Source organism: Dendrobates tinctorius, unplaced genomic scaffold (genome assembly GCF_039654945.1).
Source record: "Dendrobates tinctorius isolate UK_male_01 unplaced genomic scaffold, ASM3965494v1 ptg000045l, whole genome shotgun sequence".
In the NCBI taxonomy this organism is placed as follows: Eukaryota; Metazoa; Chordata; class Amphibia; order Anura; family Dendrobatidae; genus Dendrobates; species Dendrobates tinctorius.
In genome coordinates this window covers 14,618,564-14,642,446 of record NW_027361713.1, presented here as the reverse complement: position 1 = coordinate 14,642,446, position 23,883 = coordinate 14,618,564, and the positions used below count along the sequence as shown (strand labels likewise).

The 23,883-nt window shown below is 45.6% G+C and overlaps 1 long non-coding RNA gene across 1 annotated transcript; it reads left to right on the top strand.

Annotated features, from left to right (window-relative positions):
* The first annotated feature begins 1,767 nt into the window (after positions 1–1,767).
* On the top strand, positions 1,768–23,592 carry LOC141089300 (uncharacterized). The gene is made up of 3 exons (XR_012232238.1): positions 1,768–1,919; positions 15,659–15,706; positions 21,871–23,592. It is a non-coding gene; the product is annotated as an uncharacterized lncRNA (long non-coding RNA).
* The last annotated feature ends 291 nt before the right edge of the window (positions 23,593–23,883 follow it).

Sequence of the window (23,883 nt, the reverse complement as noted above, 5' to 3'; positions counted from 1 at the left end):
TTATATACCAAAAACTATTGGTAATAAAAACTATTTGTAATTATTATTAAAAAATATATATATTACAACATACAAAAGTGCATATAATGACCTGCTGGGTTATCTGACTCAAAGTAAAGTGCATATGCTGTGTATACCAACCCAGTAGGACTAATTAATGATGAGTACTAAGTGCAATGTGCATGTGAAATTCACCAGTACAAACCAGCCAAAGGATCAGCCACTGCACCCTGCACACACCACTCCAACACACGTTTCGTTGCCTGCTTCCTCAGGAAGTGATGTAAGCAGGGAATATCCATGTATATATGTATAGGCCAGAATTAGCTGCATGGAATAACAATTAAAAGCCTATAATTGCAGGCCATCTATGCAGCACATACCACCGACCCAAACCAAAGCAGCTGTATGTAGTATATAAATTGAGATCGCCATGGTAACAAGGCGCTTACACCTCCCACATATGAACGCCACCAGTTCAGGCCGAAAACCGGTAGTACACAAACGAGTGTGACGATGTCGCAGTCGGCTGTGCAACATCCAGGAATCACAGCCATCTTAATGAAAGAAAAAGAAATAAATAAATAATAAAAATAAACAAATTAATAATATATATATAATATGTAAAATAAACAATATTATAGTGTGACCAACTAATTATGATATAAAAAAATGAGAAAACAAAAACAAGTGAGTATAAAGTGAAAAAAAAAATATATAAACATATAATATGCAGCAATGAATCATATAGTGATATTTATTACATTCATTTCTCTCTAAAATGGCATCTGAAAAACTTTTCCATGCAAATATCTTGTACAGTATGTGGTCATAATGTATATTAATGTAATACACCCAAAACGTATAAGAACAACTAAATATATAAAAAATATACACACATATATATATTTATATATATACTGTACACACATACAAACACATATATATATAAATACTAGATGGAGGCCCAATGCTATCCCATTGGGAGGGAGGTAGACTGGGGGGGCTGCACCCTCCTCTGACCTTGTTTTCCCTAGGCTATGTATGGTCTCCCTCACCCCCTTTCCTGGTATGCATGGTCCACTTCACCCCCTTTCCTGGTATGTATGGTCACGCTCACCCCCCTTTCCTGGTATGCATGGTCCTCTCACACCCCTTTCCTGGTATGCATGGTCCCCTCACCCCCCCTTTCCTGGTATGCATGGTTCCCCTCACCCCCTTATCCTGGTATGCATGGTCTCCTCACCCCCCCTTTCCTGGTATGCATGGTCCCTCTCACCCCCAATCCTGGAATGCATGGTCCTCCTCACTCCCCCTTTCCTGGTATGCATGGTCTCCTCACCCCCCCTTTCCTAGTATGCATGGTCCTCTCACCCCCCTTTCTTGGTATTCATGGTCCCCCTCACCCCCTCTTTCCTGGTATGCATGGTCCCCTCACCCCCCCTTTCCTGGTATGCATGGTCTCCTCACCCCCCCTTTCCTGGTATGCATGGTCCCCCTTACCCCCTTATCCTGGTATGCATGGTCCTCCTCACCCCCCTTTCCTGGTATACATGGTCCCCTCACCCCCCCTTTCCTGGTATACATGGTCCCCTCACCCCCTTATCCTGATATGCATGGTCCTCCTCACACTTAGGAAATTGCACACATAAAAAAAAAACATTTATACTCACCCATCTTTCCCGTGGTCCAGCGCTGTCCCGTTCTGCCGGAGGCTGGGGGAGGAGGGTGGCACTGGCGCCGGACTAAGCGCATGCCCATACCGCGCTGTCCGGCACCATTTTCCTGAAGACACACTGTAAATATGTCTTCAGGAAAATGGTGCCAGATCGCGATATGCGCCTGCACTATTTCAACGTGCACTCCTGCCCTGGTCACCGCCAGAAGAGAAGCGCCGCGGCAACGCTCCTCCCGGTGAGGTAAGTATGTAAGTATGGCGGCGGAGAACGCGATCTCCGGCCCCATAACCATGACCATACAGTACCTGTCTGTCACGGAAATCCTGCGTCGCTGATTGGTCGAGCCCGGCAGGCCGTGACCAATTAGCAGCGGGGCCAGCCGGGCTCGACCAATCAGCGACGCGGGATTTCGGTTACAGACAGACATGATAAGACGATTATATATATAGATATATATATCTATATATATACTATGAAAATTACTTATATTCTATATTTTTATGCGAGAATAATATAAGAAAAATAACATTCAAAAATATTCACCATAAATAAAAAAAATAGTAAGAATTATAAATAAATTATAATAAAATATTATAATGAAAAAATATAAAAAATAAAAAAAGTAAGTCAAATATTTTTAAAAATAAAAAATTATGAAAATAATGATATGAAATAGGACCAAAGAAAAGACTACAAAAAACTTGAGAAACCCCATTGCTCATTTAAACCACTTGGAGTCATGCTTTGTAATGTGGTTATCCACCTACACTCCTTTTGCAATAATTTCCTGCTAAGATCCCCTCTTCTATTGCCTGGATAGATTCGATCAATTACCTCTCACTTGAAGTAAGTGGGATTGACCATGATGATAGCGAAAAAAATTGTCTTGCTAGGTGTTTTAATTTCAAAATGCTGTCGCTTTCCTCAGGATCAATTTTTTCCATTGCCTTGATTTCCTTGATATGTTCAAGAATTCTAACATGTAGCTCACGTGTAGTCATTCCAATATATATGGAATTACATGGGCAGCTTGCCAGATATATGACCATAGATGTACGACAATTAATGAAATGTAAAATTTTATATTCACATTTACCAGATGAATCATGGAATATTAGTTTTGGTGACATACTGGCAAGCTTTACATTGTACCACATTTATGGGATCCCCATTAGGGGTCTTTAGCAGAGTTGAGCGAAACAGGTCAAAAAAATTCAAAAGTCGCCGACTTTTGGCAAAGTCGGGTTTCATGAAACGAAACCCGACCCTAGGATGAGGTCGGCCACGAGGTCGGCGACTTACGCGCCAAAGTCGCGTTTCAAAAATTTGTTTTGCGCTCTTTTTCAGCCTATCAGGATCCACGGACACTGTGGGCAACGTGATGACATAGGCACGGGTCACCACCATCTTTCAGAAGGGCATGCAAGTGATTGGCTTGCTTTGGTGGGCGTCACAGGGGGTATAAAAGGGCGTGCACGCCGACCGCCATCTTACTTCTGCCGATCTTAGTATAGGGAGAGGTTGCTGCTGATTCTGTAGGGAGAGCGATAGGCAGGAAAGAAGACAAAAAAACTGCTTCTGCTGCTAGCGATTTGGCCTGCACAACACACCAGTCACTGTGTGTGCAGTGCAAGGGGAGGCTATATAGTGGTGTATCAGTGGTGTTGGTTGTTGGGCTGCCTTTTAAGGCTTCCTGACAGGCTGGCATTGCTGTTTACCCACTGCTCCGCAACTGCTTTTTTAAAAGCAATCCCAATTTTTTTTTTTTGTCCTGCTGAGAAGAAAAAAAAAACTGCTTCTGCTGCTAGCAATTTGGCCTGCACAACACACCAGTCACTGTGTGTGCAGTGCAAGGGGAGGCTATATAGTGGTGTATCAGTGGTGTTGGTTGTTGGGCTGCCTTCTAAGGCTTCCTGACAGGCTGGCATTGCTGTTTACCCACTGCTCCGCAAACTGCTTTTTTAAAAGCAATCCAATCTCCCTTATCCTCTAGTCACTTTTGTCACAGCTGTGCCATCGAGCCTGTCACATAGCGCTCAGATATCAGTGGGCCTCACACAATCCAAAGGAGTCCAGTGACCAAAAGTGTGTTCAGATATTCAAAATCTCCCTTATCCTCTAGTCACTTTTGTCACAGCAGTGCCATCGAGCCTGTCACATAGCGCTCAGATATCAGTGGGCCTCACACAATCCAAAAGTGTCCAGTGTCCAAAAGTGTGTGCAGATATTCAAAATCTCCCTTATCCTCTAGTCACTTTTGTCACAGAGGTGCCATCGAGCCTGTCACATAGCGCTCAGATATCAGTGGGCCTCACACAATCCAAAAGTGTCCAGTGTCCAAAAGTGTGTGCAGATATTCAAAATCTCCCTTATCCTCTAGTCACTTTTGTCACAGCACTGCCATCGAGCCTGTCACATAGCGCTCAGATATCAGTGGGCCTCACACAATCCAAAGGAGTCCAGTGTCCAAAAGTGTGTGCAGATATTCAAAATCTCCCTTATCCTCTAGTCACTTTTGTCACAGCAGTGCCATCAAGCCTGTCACATAGCGCTCAGATATCAGTGGGCCTCACACAATCCAAAAGTGTCCAGTGTCCAAAAGTGTGTGCAGATATTCAAAATCTCCCTTATCCTCTAGTCACTTTTGTCACAGCAGTGCCATCGAGCCTGTCACATAGCGCTCAGATATCAGTGGGCCTCACACAATCCAAAAGTGTCCAGTGTCCAAAAGTGTGTGCAGATATTCAAAATCTCCCTTATCCTCTAGTCACTTTTGTCACAGCAGTGCCATCGAGCCTGTCACATAGCGCTCAGATATCAGTGGGCCTCACACAATCCAAAAGTGTCCACTGTCCACAAGTGTGTGCAGAAATTCAAAATCTCCCTTATCCTCTAGTCACTTTTGTCACAGCTGTGCCATCGAGCCTGTCACATAGCGCTCAGATATCAGTGGGCCTCACACAATCCAAAAGTGTCCACTGTCCACAAGTGTGTGCAGAAATTGAAAATCTCCCTTATCCTCTAGTCACTTTTGTCACAGCAGTGCCATCGAGCCTGTCACATAGCGCTCAGATATCAGTGGGCCTCACACAATCCAAAAGTGTCCAGTGTCCAAAAGTGTGTGCAGATATTCAAAATTTCCCTTATCCTCTAGTCACTTTTGTCACAGCAGTGCCATCGAGCCTGTCACATAGCGCTCAGATATCAGTGGGCCTCACACAATCCAAAAGTGTCCAGTGTCCAAAAGTGTGTGCAGATATTCAAAATCTCCCTTATCCTCTAGTCACTTTTGTCAAAGCAGTGCCATCGAGCCTGTCACATAGCGCTCAGATATCAGTGGGCCTCACACAACCAAAAGTGTCCAGTGTCCAAAAGTGTGTGCAGATATTCAAAATCTCCCTTATCCTCTAGTCACTTTTGTCACAGCAGTGCCATCGAGCCTGTCACATAGGGCTCAGATATCAGTGGGCCTCACACAATCCAAAAGTGTCCAGTGTCCAAAAGTGTGTGCAGATATTCAAAATCTCCCTTATCCTCTAGTCACTTTTGTCACAGCAGTGCCATCGAGCCTGTCACATAGCGCTCAGATATCAGTGGGCCTCACACAATCCAAAAGTGTCCACTGTCCACAAGTGTGTGCAGAAATTCAAAATCTCCCTTTTCCTCTCGTCACTTTGGTCACAGCTGTGCCATCGAGCCTGTCACATAGCGCTCAGATATCAGTGGGCCTCACACAATCCAAAAGTGTCCACTGTCCACAAGTGTGTGCAGAAATTCAAAATCTCCCTTATCCTCTAGTCACTTTTGTCACAGCAGTGCAATCGAGCCTGTCACATAGCGCTCAGATATCAGTGGGCCTAACACAATCCAAAAGTGTCCAGTGTCCAAAAGTGTGTGCAGATATTCAAAATCTCCCTTATCCTCTAGTCACTTTTGTCACAGCAGTGCCATCGAGCCTGTCACATAGCGCTCAGATATCAGTGGGCCTCACACAATCCAAAAGTGTCCAGTGTCCAAAAGTGTGTGCAGATATTCAAAATCTCCCTTATCCTCTAGTCACTTTTGTCACAGCAGTGCCATCGAGCCTGTCACATAGCACTCAGATATCAGTGGGCCTCACACAATCCAAAAGTGTCCAGTGTCCAAAAGTGTGTGCAGATATTCAAAATCTCCCTTATCCTCTAGTCACTTTTGTCACAGCAGTGGCATCGAGCCTGTCACATAGCGCTCAGATATGAGTGGGCCTCACACAATCCAAAAGTGTCCACTGTCCACAAGTGTGTGCAGAAATTCAAAATCTCCCTTATCCTCTCGTCACTTTGGTCACAGCTGTGCCATCGAGCCTGTCACATAGCGCTCAGATATCAGTGGGCCTCACACAATCCAAAAGTGTCCACTGTCCACAAGTGTGTGCAGAAATTCAAAATCTCCCTTATCCTCTAGTCACTTTTGTCACAGCAGTGCCATCGAGCCTGTCACATAGCGCTCAGATATCAGTGGGCCTCACACAATCCAAAAGTGTCCAGTGTCCAAAAGTGTGTGCAGATATTCAAAATCTCCCTTATCCTCTAGTCACTTTTGTCACAGCAGTGCCATCGAGCCTGTCACATAGCGCTCAGATATCAGTGGGCCTCACACAATCCAAAAGTGTCCACTGTCTGTGTGCAGAAATTCAAAATCTCCCTTATCCTCTCGTCACTTTGGTCACAGCTGTGCCATCGAGCCTGTCACATAGCGCTCAGATATCAGTGGGCCTCACACAATCCAAAAGTGTCCACTGTCCACAAGTGTGTGCAGAAATTCAAAATCTCCCTTATCCTCTCGTCACTTTTGTCACAGCAGTGCCATCGAGCCTGTCACATAGCGCTCAGATATCAGTGGGCCTCACACAATCCAAAAGTGTCCAGTGTCCAAAAGTGTGTGCAGATATTCAAAATCTCCCTTATCCTCTAGTCACTTTTGTCACAGCAGTGCCATCGAGCCTGTCACATAGCGCTCAGATATCAGTGGGCCTCACACAATCCAAAAGTGTCCAGTGTCCAAAAGTGTGTGCAGATATTCAAAATCTCCCTTATCCTCTAGTCACTTTTGTCACAGCAGTGCCATCGAGCCTGTCACGTAGCGCTCAGATATCAGTGGGCCTCACACAATCCAAAAGTGTCCAGTGTCCAAAAGTGTGTGCAGATATTCAAAATCTCCCTTATCCTCTAGTCACTTTTGTCACAGCAGTGCCATCGAGCCTGTCACATAGCGCTCAGATATCAGTGGGCCTCACACAATCCAAAAGTGTCCACTGTCCACAAGTGTCTGCAGAAATTCAAAATCTCCCCTGTCCTATAGACACCTTGTACCTTGTTTTACATTACTATATAGTTTGTTGGATTTTGTCTACATTTCTACCAAAAATGAGGAAGGCTGGTGGAAGAGGCCGTGGAATTGGGCGGGGGTTGGCAGCTGGTAATGATGGTGTTGGTCGTGGATCTGATGGTAGTGGCAGGAGCAAAATAGGACCGAATGCAGGAGGTGCTGACCCTGCGTCATCGTCTGGCTACATAAGGCCTCGAACGCTTAGTTTTCTAGGAGTTGGCAAACCGCTTTTAAAGCCAGAGCATCAGGAAAAAGTTTTGTCTTACATTGCTGACTCAGCGTCCAGCTCTATCGCCTCCTCTTCTTCAGTTGTAAAAAGTAAAAGCACTGAGTCGTCATTGGAGGCTCATGTTCATGAACCACATCTTTCCTTGTGTCCTTCACCCCAACCAAGATTGAAGGATGACGCAGGCCATACTACTGATTTCACCATGGAGCTGTTTTCACATACCATGCCTGGATTATCAAGTCAAATGGTGAATTACCCAGGCCAAGATGAATCTGACATGGAGTGCACTGATGCACAGCCGCTGATGGATGATTCTGCTGGTACATTCACTCAGAGCACTACATTGTCCTCGCAGTGTACAGAGCCAGATTCTGACCCTGATGAGACTCAGGTGCCCCTTCCCGCACACTATACCACCATACACGGTGACACAGAGGAAGGTGCACATGACATAGAAGAGGAGGTGATGGATGACCCAGTTGTTGACCCAGATTGGCATCCATTGGGGGAAGAGGGTGCTGCTTCCAATAGCTCAGATGAGGAGCATCCACAGCAGACATCGACATCGCAACAGCTGTTATCTGGCAGGCCCGGAGCACTCCAAAGACAGGTTCCAAACATCAAAAGAGTTGCTGGACAGCTTGTCCAGAGGGTCAAAAGATCACAGCGTGCTAGGCCGCAAAATGTCTGCCAAAGTAGGAAGAGTGCAGTGTGGCACATTTTTGAACAAAATCCTCATGATCAGGCCAAGGTTATCTGTAAGAAGTGCGCAAGGACCTTTAGCCGAGGGAAAAATCTGAAAAATTTGAATACCAATTGCATGCTTAGACATTTAACCAGCATGCACTTGCAAGCGTGGACACAACACCAAACCTCAAGTGCCACATGTGCAACTGATCACAACGAAGGTAGTCAGCAACGCTACATTGTTTCCCCCACTGTAAGCCCACCGGTTAGCACAGCAGCAAATGTTGAGGTGTCGTTGCAAGACCACAGCAGTCAGGGAATCCCACTGTTATATCAACGAAAGACTGATTCTAGGCCATCAGAAAGAACACCAACTCCATCACCATCATCAACCCTCTCTCAGTCCACCCTGTCCACCGCTACTTCCACCATATGCAGCTCTCAAGTCCAGCTCACCCTCCCAGACACTATGAGTAGGTCAAGAAAGTACTCAGTCTCTCATCCGCGTACACTGGGTTTGAACGCCCATATTGCCAAACTAATCTCGTTTGAGATGATGCCCTTTCGGTTGGTGGAAAGCACAGCTTTCCGCGAACTCATGGCCTATGCAGTACCACGCTATGACCTACCCAGTCGCCACTTCTTCTCTCGCAAAGCCATCCCAGCCCTCCACCATCATGTGAAAGACCGCATTGTCCATGCACTCAAGCAGTCAGTGAGCGGAAAGGTGCACCTCACAACTGATGCATGGTCCAGTCGGCATGGCCAGGGCCGTTACGTGTCCATCACTGCGCACTGGGTTAATGTGGTGGATGCAGGGTCCACAGGGGACAGCGGTGGTGGGACAGTGCTGCCTAGCCCACGGTATAGGAAACAGTTGGCTGTAGGCGTTCGACCCTCCTCCTCCTCCTCCAGAAGCGAAAGCTCGTCCACAGAGCACAGTCGTACGAGCACTCCATCTGCAGCTGCCACTGTTGCACACGATGTGTCCCCCTATCGAGCAGCTAGTGGAAAGCGTCAGCAGGCTGTGTTGCAGATGATGTGTTTGGGCGACAGACACACCGCCGAGGTGCTGGCCGAGTACTTGAAGCGACAAACTGAGTCATGGCTGGGCAGTGTACATCTTGAGGCAGGCAAGGTAGTTAGTGATAACGGCCGTAATTTTGTGGCAGCCATAGCCCTTTCAAAACTCAGGCACATACCTTGCTTGGCTCACACCTTGAACCTGGTGGTGCAGTGCTTCCTCAAAAATTATCCGGAGTTAACAGCCCTGCTCCAGAAGGTGCGAAGACTGTGCGCGCACATCCGCCGGTCGCCTGTACACTCCGTTCATATGCAGAAGCTGCAGCGATTGCTCCACCTTCCCAACCACCGCCTCATTATCGACATTGCAACAAGGTGGAACTCCACCCTGCACATGGTGGAGCGGCTGTGCGAACAGTGGCAGGCCATAATGCATTTGTGGGAGGATACACGGCCAGGCACTTTGAGAGCAGACATGGAGTTGACAGGTGTGCAGTGGTCGAAGCTGAAAGACCTTTGTAAAGTCCTTCAGTGTTTTGAGGAATGCACACGGCTGGTAAGCGCAGACGACGCCATCCTAAGCATGAGCATCCCACTTATGCGTCTGCTCATGCAAACTTTGACGCACCTTAAGGAGCAGGCGTCTGCAGCCAATGTTGATGAGGAGGAAGAGGAGGAGGGAATCCTTGATGACATTCAGCCATTGTCTGCTCAGGGACCTCTCCTGGACGAGGTGGAGGAAGAAGAGAAGGAGGAGGATGATGATGGGGATGATTACTTAGGGGAGGAGGATGCATCTCGTGGGGCAAGTGAAAATGTTGGCGTGGCAAGGTCTGGTACAGGGTTTGTGCGTGACTGGAGGGATGTGGATTTGCCAGAAAGTGCTCCTCTACCCAGCACTCGCAGTGCATCATTGACACCGGGAACATTGGCCCACATGTCAGATTATGCCTTGCGGATCCTAAAAACGGACCCCCGCATTGCCAAAATGATGAACGATGACGACTACTGGTTGGCCAGCATCCTGGATCCACGCTATAAAGGCAAATTACAAAACATCATGCCACAGGAGAACCTTGACCTAATATTGGCTAATAAACAAGCAACTCTGGTAAATCGGTTGCTTGAGGCATTCCCAGCACACAGCAGCGGTGATGGTTCTCACACGAGCCGTACGGGCCGGGGGCAGCTTGGCAGAGGTGTTCGTGGTGCACACAGCAGAAGTGGCGTTGGAGACAGGGGTTTCATGACAATGTTGTGGACTGATTTTTCAAATACCGCTCACACAACTGGTAATACTGCATCGATGGAAAGTGACAGGAGACAGCAGTTGTCAACTATGGTTACAAACTACTTTTCCTCCCATATCGATGTTCTCCCACACAGGTCATTCCCCTTTGACTATTGGGCCGCTAAACTGGACACCTGGCCTGAATTGGCCCAATATGCCTTACAGGAGCTCGCTTGCCCAGCTGCAAGTGTGCTATCGGAAAGAGTCTTCAGTGCAGCTGGATCAATCCTGACAGAAAAAAGGACCCGTCTGTCAACCCAAAATGTGGATGATCTAACCTTCATTAAAATGAACCATGCATGGGTTTCCAAGGATTTTGTCCCACCTTCCCCTGATGACACATAGGGTGACAGAAAAATGGCTTGCTTTGGTCCACCTCTTCCTGGTACTTCACCTATTTCGCCTTTTGCATCAGCTGAATGTCCATCATCAACATATGCCACTTTCTAAAACTCCCTAACTGTGCTGCCTCCCCCCCCATGGCCGGGGTCACCACCTACCGCACGACACCGTGCGAGTGCCGTTGCCCTGGACAGGTGGATAGGCCGACTCTTGGGCGTGGGCACTGGCACAGGGTCCCTCATAGTGCAATCAAGTGTCTCTGACGGTGGTGGTGCACACCCGCCGTCAGACACACCGCTGTACTATGAGGGGCCCAGTGCCAGTACCGACGCCCACGAGTGGGCCCCCCTTGCTTGGGCAGGGCCCCAGCATTTGCAATCTTTACCTCTCCCTGCTCCTCCGCTGTGTAATCTGGGCCGTCAAATCCATACTGTGCCTGACACCGTCTGAGCCTGCCTCCTGAGACATATATTTTGAATGTGTACGCTATCCATACATGTTATCCAGGGATACGGTACCCATTCTAACCTTTGTGCAATCATGTGCAATCCATACTGGGCCTAACACCGTCTGAGCCTGCCTCCTGAGACATATATTTTGAATGTGTACGCTATCCATACATGTTATCCAGGGATACGGTACCCTTTCTAACCTTTGTGTAATCACGTGCAATCCATACTGGGCCTAACACCGTCTGAGCCTGCCTCATGCTGTATAGACATATATTTTGAATGTGTACGCTATCCATACATGTTATCCGGGGATACGGTACCCTTTCTAACCTTTGTGCAGTCACGTGCAATCCATACTGGGCCTAACACCGTCTGAGCCTGCCTCATGCTGTATAGACATATATTTTGAATGTGTACGCTATCCATACATGTTATCCAGGGATACGGCACCCTTTCTAACCTTTGTGCAATCACGTGCAATCCATACTGGGCCTAACACCGTCTGAGCCTGCCTCATGCTGTATAGACATATATTTTGAATGTGTACGCTATCCATACATGTTATCCAGGGATACGGTACCCTTTCTAACCTTTGTGCAATCACGTGCAATCCATACTGGGCCTAACACCGTCTGAGCCTCCCTCATGCTGTATAGACATATATTTTGAATGTGTATGCTATCCATACATGTTATCCAGGGATACGGTACCCTTTCTAACCTTTGTGCAATCATGTGCAATCCATACTGGGCCTAACACCATCTGAGCCTGCCTCATGCTGTATAGACATATATTTTGAATGTGTACGCTATCCATACATGTTATCCAGGGATACGGTACCCTTTCTAACCTTTGTGCAATCACGTGCAATCCATACTGGGCCTAACACCGTCTGAGCCTGCCTCCTGAGACATATATTTTGAATGTGTACGCTATCCACACATGTTATCCGGGGATACGGTACCCTTTCTAACCTTTGTGCAATCACGTGCAGTCCATACTGGGCCTAACACCGTCTGAGCCTGCCTCATGCTGTATAGACATATATTTTGAATGTGTACGCTATCCATACATGTTATCCAGGGATACGGTACCCTTTCTAACCTTTGTGCAATCACGTGCAATCCATACTGGGCCTAACACCGTCTGAGCCTGCCTCCTGAGACATATATTTTGAATGTGTACGCTATCCATACTTGTTATCCAGGGATACGGTACCCTTTCTAACCTTTGTGCAATCACGTGCAATCCATACTGGGCCAAACACCGTCTGAGCCTGCCTCATGCTGTATAGACATATATTTTGAATGTGTACGCTATCCATACATGTTATCCGGGGATACGGTACCCTTTCTAACCTTTGTGCAATCACGTGCAATCCATACTGGGCCTAACACCGTCTGAGCCTGCCTCATGCTGTATAGACATATATTTTGAATGTGTACGCTATCCATACATGTTATCCAGGGATACGGTACCCTTTCTAACCTTTGTGCAATCACGTGCAATCCATACTGGGCCTAACACCGTCTGAGCCTGCCTCATGCTGTATAGACATATATTTTGAATGTGTACGCTATCCATACATGTTATCCAGGGATACGGTACCCTTTCTAACCTTTGTGCAATCACGTGCAATCCATACTGGGCCTAACACCGTCTGAGCCTGCCTCATGCTGTATAGACATATATTTTGAATGTGTACGCTATCCATACATGTTATCCAGGGATACGGAACCCTTTCTAACCTTTGTGCAATCACGTGCAATCCATACTGGGCCTAACACCGTCTGAGCCTGCCTCATGCTGTATAGACATATATTTTGAATGTGTACGCTATCCATACATGTTATCCAGGGATACGGTACCCTTTCTAACCTTTGTGCAATCACGTGCAATCCATACTGGGCCTAACACCGTCTGAGCCTGCCTCATGCTGTATAGACATATATTTTGAATGTGTACGCTATCCATACATGTTATCCAGGGATACGGTACCCTTTCTAACCTTTGTGCATTCACGTGCAATCCATACTGGGCCTAACACCGTCTGAGCCTGCCTCATGCTGTATAGACATATATTTTGAATGTGTACGCTATCCATACATGTTATCCAGGGATACGGTACCCTTTCTAACCTTTGTGCAATCACGTGCAATCCATACTGGGCCTAACACCGTCTGAGCCTGCCTCCTGAGACATATATTTTGAATGTGTACGCTATCCACACATGTTATCCGGGGATACGGTACCCTTTCTAACCTTTGTGCAATCACGTGCAATCCATACTGGGCCTAACACCGTCTGAGCCTACCTCATGCTGTATAGACATATATTTTGAATGTGTACGCTATCCATACATGTTATCCGGGGATACGGTACCCTTTCTAACCTTTGTGCAATCACGTGCAATCCACACTGGGCCTAACACCGTCTGAGCCTGCCTCCTGAGACATATATTTTGAATGTGTACGCTATCCATACATGTTATCCAGGGATACGGTACCCTTTCTAACCTTTGTGCAATCACGTGCAATCCATACTGGGCCTAACACCGTCTGAGCCTGCCTCATGCTGTATAGACATATATTTTGAATGTGTACGCTATCCATACATGTTATCCAGGGATACGGTACCCTTTCTAACCTTTGTGCAATCACGTGCAATCCATACTGGGCCTAACACCGTCTGAGCCTGCCTCATGCTGTATAGACATATATTTTGAATGTGTACGCTATCCATACATGTTATCCAGGGATACGGTACCCTTTCTAACCTTTGTGCAATCACGTGCAATCCATACTGGGCCTAACACCGTCTGAGCCTGCCTCATGCTGTATAGACATATATTTTGAATGTGTACGCTATCCATACATGTTATCCAGGGATACGGTACCCTTTCTAACCTTTGTGCAATCACGTGCAATCCATACTGGGCCTAACACCGTCTGAGCCTGCCTCATGCTGTATAGACATATATTTTGAATGTGTACGCTATCCATACATGTTATCCAGGGATACGGTACCCTTTCTAACCTTTGTGCAATCACGTGCAATCCATACTGGGCCTAACACCGTCTGAGCCTGCCTCATGCTGTATAGACATATATTTTGAATGTGTACGCTATCCATACATGTTATCCGGGGATACGGTACCCTTTCTAACCTTTGTGCAATCACGTGCAATCCATACTGGGTCTAACACCGTCTGAGCCTGCCTCATGCTGTATAGACATATATTTTGAATGTGTACGCTATCCATACATGTTATCCGAGGATACGGTACCCTTTCTAACCTTTGTGCAATCACGTGCAATCCATACTGGGCCTAACACCGTCTGAGCCTGCCTCATGCTGTATAGACATATATTTTGAATGTGTACGCTATCCATACATGTTATCCGGGGATACGGTACCCTTTCTAACCTTTGTGCAATCACGTGTAATCCTTACTGGGCGTGAGAACGGCTGGCGAGCTGTTAAGCAAGCTACAGCACCTGTCCAGACAAGTACAGGGATTCCCTAGCGAGGAGACTTATTTGATTGTTTTCAATGTTGGGACAGCAATTTTTGGGGAGCACTATACTCTGGAGAATGATAGATGGGGCCCACCATACACTGGAACATTCCAAAGGTGGACATCAGACACTGGAGCAGCATTTACAGGGCCCATTATACACTAGAGCATTAGAAATGGGGCCCATTATGTTTGGAGCATTATTTGGGCCCATAAGACAGTGGAGCTTCATCCATGGGGACCAACATATACTGTAGCATTATGTGGAGCTCATCATATACTGTTTCAAACATTATATGGGACCAATGATTCTGTATGGAGAAATAGATGGGCCTCGTCATGAGATGTAAAAAGTGAGGTATTTTTCATTGGACTATACCGCTATTTCTTTGCCGTATCGGAGCATGATGAGTTGTGGTATGTGTTAAAGGGGCGCTCTTTCGCCCAGGGCACATGAAAACCTGGAGCCAGCCCTCCCCCCCACAGTTTGTAGCCAAATAACCCCCATTTTTCAGTGCGTAACTTGTATTATGAATTTAATTAAGGTTGACAAGCTTAAGAAAGAAGAATTGATGCTTTTGGCATTCAAATGGGCACTGTAGGTGTGTTTCCTGTCCTCCTCTCACTGCCGACTTTTATTCCCCATTGACTTACATTGGGTTTCGTGTTTCGGGACGACCCCGACTTTTCCCTATAATCGGACGATCTTGCTCGACACGACTTTTGGAAAAGTCGGGTTTCACGAAACGAAACGCGACCCTAAGAAACCAAAAGTCGCTCAACTCTAGTCTTTAGATTAAAAAATATAATGAGAAATAGGGGGGATATAGTGACTATGAACCAGTGAGTCATGTAGTGTCTGACTTCGTTTAGCAATAATTTGTGGACATTCTGGTAAAAATTTACATAAAGATATATCCTGTAAAAGAATTGGCCAAAACTTAGAAATAATATTCATTTCAAGCCGCCTCGAATGAGTTAGTGATAAAACGAACATGACCTTCATTTTGTTTAGTTTCAATTTTAGGAGTTAATAGTGATTGACGATTTGTTTCTTTTGCACCTATATAGGCTTTCTGGACATCATCCTTTCGGGATCCACGATGAAAAAATCTAGAGGTTAGTTCTTTAGCTTGATGTTCAAACGTTTCTTCTCGGTCACATATCCTTCTTGCTCTTAGCAATTGGCCCTTGGGTATGGCACAAATAACGTGAGCTGGATGAGAAGATCTGGCATGAAGTAATGCATTAACACTCGTTTCTTTTTGGTAAATCTTGGTATGTAGTTGTCCAAATTCATTACTGATATTTACAAATCCAAAAATTGGATTAAATTTTGTGTGATGGTCAAAGTGAGCTTGATGTTGACATTTTTGTTATTTAAATATTCAAGATATTTTTCCAACTCAAATTTAGGCCCCTGCCAGATAAACAGGATATCATCAATAAATCGCGTCCAGGAAATTACTGATCCTACAAATGTGGAATCCATGTTTAAAACGTATTCATGTTCCCATAATCCCATAAATAAATTTGCAAAGGATGGTGCGAAAGCCACACCTTTTTTTTGAAGATAAAACCTGTCTCTAAATACAAAATAGTTGTGGGACAGCAAAATCCAACAATTTTAAGAGGAAATCAATCAAGGAATCATCAAAATTACGACTGGATAGATATCGTTTAGCTGCATCAAGGCCATGTTGATGGGGTATTGATGTATAGAGGGATTCTACGTCACAAGTTATAATAAACATGTCTCAACTCATACACACTCTGTCAAGTCTTTGCAATGCCTCAGTCATATCTTTGATGTAGGAAGGTAATTCAAAAACAATTGGTTTTAAGGTAATAATCTAAGAATTTGGAAATGGGTTTCAACAAACTGCCATTGCCTGATATAATACGGCGTCCTTTAGGATCATTCTTATTTTTATGGAATTTTGGCAGTAAATAAAGTGTTGGAACAGATGGTGAATCAATACACAGTCCTTCCCAAACTTTTTTAGTTAAAATCCCTTCTTCTAATCCCAAATCTAAAATGTCAAATAATTGTTTCTGATATATAATAGTTGGGTCATGGGGTAAACATTGGTATCAGGCTGAATCATTCAGCTGCCTCAAAGCCTCCCTTTCATACTGTTACCAACATTTACCCCATCACCCAACTATTATATCTCAGAAAGAATTATTTGACATTTTACATATATATATATATGTGTGTGTATATATATATATATATATATATATATATATACACTCACTGGCCACTTTATTAGGTACACCTGTCCAACTGTGTGTTAAGACTTAATTTCTAATCAGCCAATCACATGGCGGCAACTCAGTGCATTTAGGCATGTAGACATGGTCAAGACAATCTCCTGCAGTTCAAACCGAGCATCAGTATGGGGAAGAAAGGTGATTTGAGTGCCTTTGAACGTGGCATGATTGTTGGTGCCAGAAGGGCTGGTCTGAGTATTTCAGAAACTGCTGATCTACTGGGATTTTCACGCACAACCATCTCTAGGGTTTACAGAGAATGGTCCGAAAAAGAAAAAAAATCCAGTGAGCGGCAATTCTGTGGGCGGAAATGCCTTGTTGATGCCAGAGGTCAGAGGAGAATGGGCATACTGGTTCGAGCTGATAGAAAGGCAACAGTGACTCAAATTGCCACCCGTTACAACCAAGGTAGGCAGAAGAGCATCTCTGAACGCACAGTGCGTCGAACTTTGAGGCAGATGGGCTACAGCAGCAGAAGACCACACTGGGTACCACTCCTCTCAGCTAAGAACAGGAAACTGAGGCTACAATTTGCACAAGCTCATCGAAATTGGACAGTAGAAGATTGGAAAAACGTTGCCTGGTCTGATGAGTCTCGATTTCTGCTGCGACATTCGGATGGTAGGGTCAGAATTTGGCATAAACAACATGAGAGCATGGATCCATCCAGCCTTGTATCAACGGTTCAGGCTGGTGGTGGTGGTGTCATGGTGTGGGGAATTTTTTCTTGGCACTCTTTGGGCCCCTTGGTACCAATTGAGCATCGTTGCAACGCCACAGCCTACCTGAGTATTGTTGCTGACCATGTCCATCCCTTTATGACCACAATGTACCCAACATCTGATGGCTACTTTCAGCAGGATAATGCGCCATGTCATAAAGCTCGAATCATCTCAGATTGGTTTCTTGAACATGACAATGAGTTCACTGTACTCAAATGGCCTCCTCAGTCACCAGATCTCAATCCAATAGAGCATCTTTGGGATGTGGTGGAACGGGAGATTCGCATCAGGGATGTGCAGCCGACAAATCTGCGCCAACTGTGTGATGCCATCATGTCAATATGGTCCAAAATCTCTGAGGAATGCTTCCAGCACCTTGTTGAATCTCTGCCACGAAGAATTGAGGCAGTTCTGAAGGCAAAAGGGGGTCCAACCCGTTACTAGCATGGTGTACCTAATAAAGTGGCCAGTGAGTGTATATACACACAGTGGGGAAAAAAAGTATTTAGTCAGTCAGCAATAGTGCAAGTTCCACCACTTAAAAAGATGAGAGGCGTCTGTAATTTACATCATAGGTAGACCTCAACTATGGGAGACAAACTGAGAAAAAAAAATCCAGAAAATCACATTCTCTGTTTTTTTTTCATTTTATTTGCATATTATGGTGGAAAATAAGTATTTGGTCAGAAACAAGCAATCAAGATTTCTGGCTCTCACAGACCTGTAACTTCTTCTTTAAGAGTCTCCTCTTTCCTCCACTCATTACCTGTAGTAATGGCACCTGTTTAAACTTGTTATCAGTATAAAAAGACACCTGTGCACACCCTCAAACAGTCTGACTCCAAACTCCACTATGGTGAAGACCAAAGAGCTGTCAAAGGACACCAGAAACAAAATTGTAGCCCTGCACCAGGCTGGGAAGACTGAATCTGCAATAGCCAACCAGCTTGGAGTGAAGAAAACAACTGTGGGAGCAATAATTAGAAAATGGAAGACATACAAGACCACTGATAATCTCCCTCGATCTGGTGCTCCACGCAAAATCCCACCCCGTGGGGTCAGAATGATCACAAGAACGGTGAGCAAAAATCCTAGAACCACGCGGGGGGACCTAGTGAATGAACTGCAGAGAGCTGGGACCAATGTAACAAGGCCTACCATAAGTAACACACTACGCCACCATGGACTCAGATCCTGCAGTGCCAGACGTGTCCCACTGCTTAAGCCTGTACATGTCCGGGCCCGTCTGAAGTTTGCTAGAGAGCATTTGGATGATCCAGAGGAGTTTTGGGAGAATGTCCTATGGTCTGATGAAACCAAACTGGAACTGTTTGGTAGAAACACAACTTGTCGTGTTTGGAGGAAAAAGAATACTGAGTTGCATCCATCAAACACCATACCTACTGTAAAGCATGGTGGTGGAAACATCATGCTTTGGGGCTGTTTCTCTGCAAAGGGGCCAGGACGACTGATCCGGGTACATGAAAGAATGAATGGGGCCATGTATCGTGAGATTTTGAGTGCAAACCTCCTTCCATCAGCAAGGGCATTGAAGATGAAACGTGGCTGGGTCTTTCAACATGACAATGATCCAAAGCACACCGCCAGGGCAACGAAGGAGTGGCTTCGTAAGAAGCATTTCAAGGTCCTGGAGTGGCCTAGCCAGTCTCCAGATCTCAACCCTATAGAAAACCTTTGGAGGGAGTTGAAAGTCCGTGTTGCCAAGCGAAAAGCCAAAAACATCACTGCTCTAGAGGAGATCTGCATGGAGGAATGGGCCAACATACCAACAACAGTGTGTGGCAACCTTGTGAAGACTTACAGAAAACGTTTGACCTCTGTCATTGCCAACAAGGGATATATCACAAAGTATTGAGATGCAATTTTGTTTCTGACCAAATACTTATTTTCCACCATAATATGCAAATAAAATGAAAAAAAAAAAAACAGACAATGTGATTTTCTGGATTTTTTTTTCTCAGTTTGTCTCCCATAGTTGAGGTCTACCTATGATGTAAATTACAGACGCCTCTCATCTTTTTAAGTGGTGGAACTTGCACTATTGCTGACTGACTAAATACTTTTTTTCCCCACTGTATATATATATATATATATATATATATATATATATATATATATATGTGTGTATTGTAAGGTAGCGCTTGTTATTCAGGTAGGGGACACTCGCTAGGCAGCCAAATAACCAGGTCCGGCATGGGTTTCTCATATAACTCCAACAGTCCATGCCGTTTATTAAGCATCATAAACCATGAACAGCAACAGAAAGTTCATATACAACAGCATAGCGTCCATGACAGGGCTCCACTCTGTTAACCCTGTAGTCACACAGGTTATGCAATGTCCAATACGCAGGCTCTCTAGCCTCACAGTTATCTCACCCCTTGGCCGGGTTATCTCATGGTTGCTTCACCACACTGCAGATGTCCATTCCCTCCCCTGGGAACTCTCAGGTACTTGCAGCCATTAAACACAGCATCCACATGTGCTGTTAAGAAGGCAGCCACATCTTCCTCATTCGGTCTCACATCAGCCCAGACGAGACCTTCCATACGGACCAACCGGGTCCAAGCATTCACTCATGTGACCTACCCTGGTCACCTTATATGGTCCATAGCCACGCCCACCGGATCGCATGACTATGACCTCATCGCAGGTCCTTCACCCATATCCACTTTACTATGGCGTTCTAGACACCGCCCCTAGGTGGGTTTGTAGGTAGCTGGTTCCTCCCGTCTCACCAGCTACCTGGAAAGCTCTCCCTGACACAGTGTAATGAAAGCTCAGCAGTACCTTTGCTGATCAGCACACATATTCAAGCTTCCATCCCAAAGCCACCTACCTTGGGATACATAACGATCATTCAGCATCCTGCCACTCATCCTCTCTCCTGGGACACCCACACAGCACCCCCTAGTGGACACAGTGGTCACTACACCACAGTATATGTATATTTTTAATATATTTAGTTGTTCTTATACGATTTGGGTGTATTCCTTTAGTATATATTATGACCACATGCAAGATATTTGCATGGAAAAGTTTTTCATATGCCATTTTAGAGAGAAATGAATGTAATAAATATCACTATATGATTCATTGCTGCATATTATATGTATATGTATATATATTGTAGGGATGTGACTCACTTAGGTGCAGCGGGAGACAATCATGAGACAGGTTCTTCCCAAAGTTCATGAGGTTTATTCACTTCATAAACCCACAAGGCAGCGTAACACTGAAATGTAACCTTCAGCTCAGGCAAAGGAACACAAAATGTCCGTGGCTTCAGACTCGGACCGAGAGTCTCAGCACATGCTGGGAGCTGTAGTCCTCCCCATATACGCTTTCTGTAGTGTCCCACCTGGACACATGGAAGTCTGTCTACACTCAGACAGACTCCCTCACACTCTCTCACATGTGCTAAACACCTTAATTACATAGCCCTGTAACCACACCCATAGGTGAGGTATGGATCACATGAGCTGGTCACATGGTCAGGACTTCACCACAGGTCCTGAACATACACATATCTTCAGGCAAAACAGAGTACAGTCCGCACCCAGTGCACTAAATGACATCTTTAGTGCTCATGTACACTATAGGCAAAATACTCTGGGTTGCATGGCAGGGAGCATCCCTCCATGTGACATATCTCTCATTAACCATGCGATCACCTGTCACACCACATATCCCCCTCCTCTGCCTAAAGCCGTGGGGCTTGGCACTTTCTATTACTTGACCAGAGATCCTTCTTGGCCATCTCTGCCAGTCAAATCGTCTATCAAAGTCAGGCCCTGCTAGTGAACCCTTCAGTAGGCGTCCATTATCCGACTCTGTCTTGTTCTTTGATAAAGATGGGCCCATGTCAGACCACCCGCATCCCCAGCGGTCAGTATGGTGTTGCGACTCCCTTGCCCCCATACCTCTTGTCTGGACTGACTCTTTGTCACTTCTTCTACAGGGTCTCCCGCCTAGGTCACTCAGCTCTGAACTAACTGAGGCATCACTACTTCCTCTTCCATCAGGCCACCTATTGTCCCCTCTCTGCTGGCCATTTCTCCTAATGTCTTTAAGGTCCCGAGAGCAGCCCTTCCATTTATCTCTATGTACTCTCTTATCTCCAGCTTGAGGACTTCCAGTCTTAAGTGAACCTCTTTGCCTTTCTATACCACGAGTTGAAGGAGGTGGCCATCTTCTTTCCATTTCCTCCAGCTCTCTACTGATCTGTTTCCTCTCAAGTCTTAGCTGCTCTACTTCTTTCAGGTATGACACGCGATACTCCAGGAGCATCCGGACATTCCCAAGGCTCTCCATTGACCCGACAACGAGGAATGGAACCATCCCATCTTCACCCATGTCCTGGGCTTCGTCATCAGCCGGAATCCTCACTCTCATCACGCCAGACCTGTTCACCATGTCCTGCATCACTTTCCCAAACCTTCCGATGACTTTCCTCACCAGACCTCCGGGCACTTGAATGATGTCTTCTGCAATGCCCTGCTGACTTTGAACTTTCCTCGCACACTCTAGACATCGAGCTGCTTCTTTTTTTCCCAACAGGATCATCTGCCTTGTGCGGAGGCATTGTAGATGCATATCCCTCTGGATATTAACCAGCTTCCTTGTGACTTCCTTAGATGACAGTATGACCAGCTGTTTAGTCTCTGGTGCCCACATCACACTACATGCTTCTATAGCCTTCCTAAAGGCCTCATGCACATCTTCCTCCACACAGGCTTCCTGCATGTCCCCTGGTACATCAATTACATCCTTGAAGGTCGTGGACATGCTCTCATCCTGGACAGATGGCTCTGGGTTCCCTACGGACACTTCCCTCAAGATAAAAAAAAACACAAAAGCGTGCCCATAGGGCCTTACCAATGCAGGTATAATGGGTATCAAGAAAATAATACAGGGCACTCACCCTCAATAGTTGTGTAAAGCCACAACTACTGTATACGCTTAGTCATATTCAAAAAAGCTGCAGCAGGATGGTACAGACAGCGTCTGCTACCAATGCTCAAAGAGGAGATCCCAAAAAGAAAAAACACCAGGTCCCCGCGCTGCGAGACCTTCGTGAGCGCACTGAGCCACAGCAAGCACTTTCAGGATTTTTTTTTTTTTTTGCAGAGAAGCGAGGAAAAGGGAAAAAAAAAACACAAGCACAGTCTCTCACTGACTCTGGTCAGTGCAACACGGATTCCTGTCCGTTACCTGCTGGTGTCAGCCACACAGGTTCTCGGGTACCTCTTCTCCTCATAGGCATCCCACAAATCTCCATACAGTCATTTCCTCTGACCTCGGTCAGCATTACTCACGATTTTTCAGACCGTCTGTGCTCCTGGGAATCGCTGCCCGCAGTCTGTCACCAATTGTAGGGATGTGACTCACTTAGGTGCAGCGGGAGACAATCATGAGACAGGTTCTTCCCAAAGTTCATGAGGTTTATTCACGTCATAAACCCACAAGGCAGCGTAACACTGAAATGTAACCTTCAGCTCAGGCAAAGGAACACAAAACGTCCGTGGCTTCAGACTCGGACCGAGAGTCTCAGCACATGCTGGGAGCTGTAGTCCTCCCCATATACGCTTTCTGTAGTGTCCCACCTGGACACATGGAAGTCTGTCCACACTCAGACAGACTCCCTCACACTCTCTCACATGTGCTAAACACCTTAAATACATAGCCCTGTAACCACACCCATAGGTGAGGTATGGATCACATGAGCTGGTCACATGGTCAGGACTTCACCACAGGTCCTGAACATACACATATCTTCAGGCAAAACAGAGTACAGTCCGCACCCAGTGCACTAAATGACATCTTTAGTGCTCATGTACACTATAGGCAAAATACTCTGGGTTGCATGGCAGGGAGCATCCCTCCATGTGACATATCTCCCATTAACCACGCGATCACCTGTCACACCACAATATATATATATTTTTTTCACTTTATGCTCTTCTTTGTTTTCTCATTTTTTATATCACAATTAGTTGGTCACACTATAATATTGTTTATTTTACATATTATATATATATTTTTATATATTTTTAATTTGTTTATTTTTATTATATATTTCTTTCTTTTTCTTTCATTAAGATGGCTGTGTTATCATTGCTCACTATTGTGCATGCCCCGTCTGTGATTGATTATAGACTACTTCCCCTCTCCAATATGGCTGCAAGATTGCTGTGCACTTCACTGCGCATGCGTGAGCCTCCGCTCTGTGGTTGGATTCCTGGATGTTGCACAGCCGACTGCGACATCGTCGCA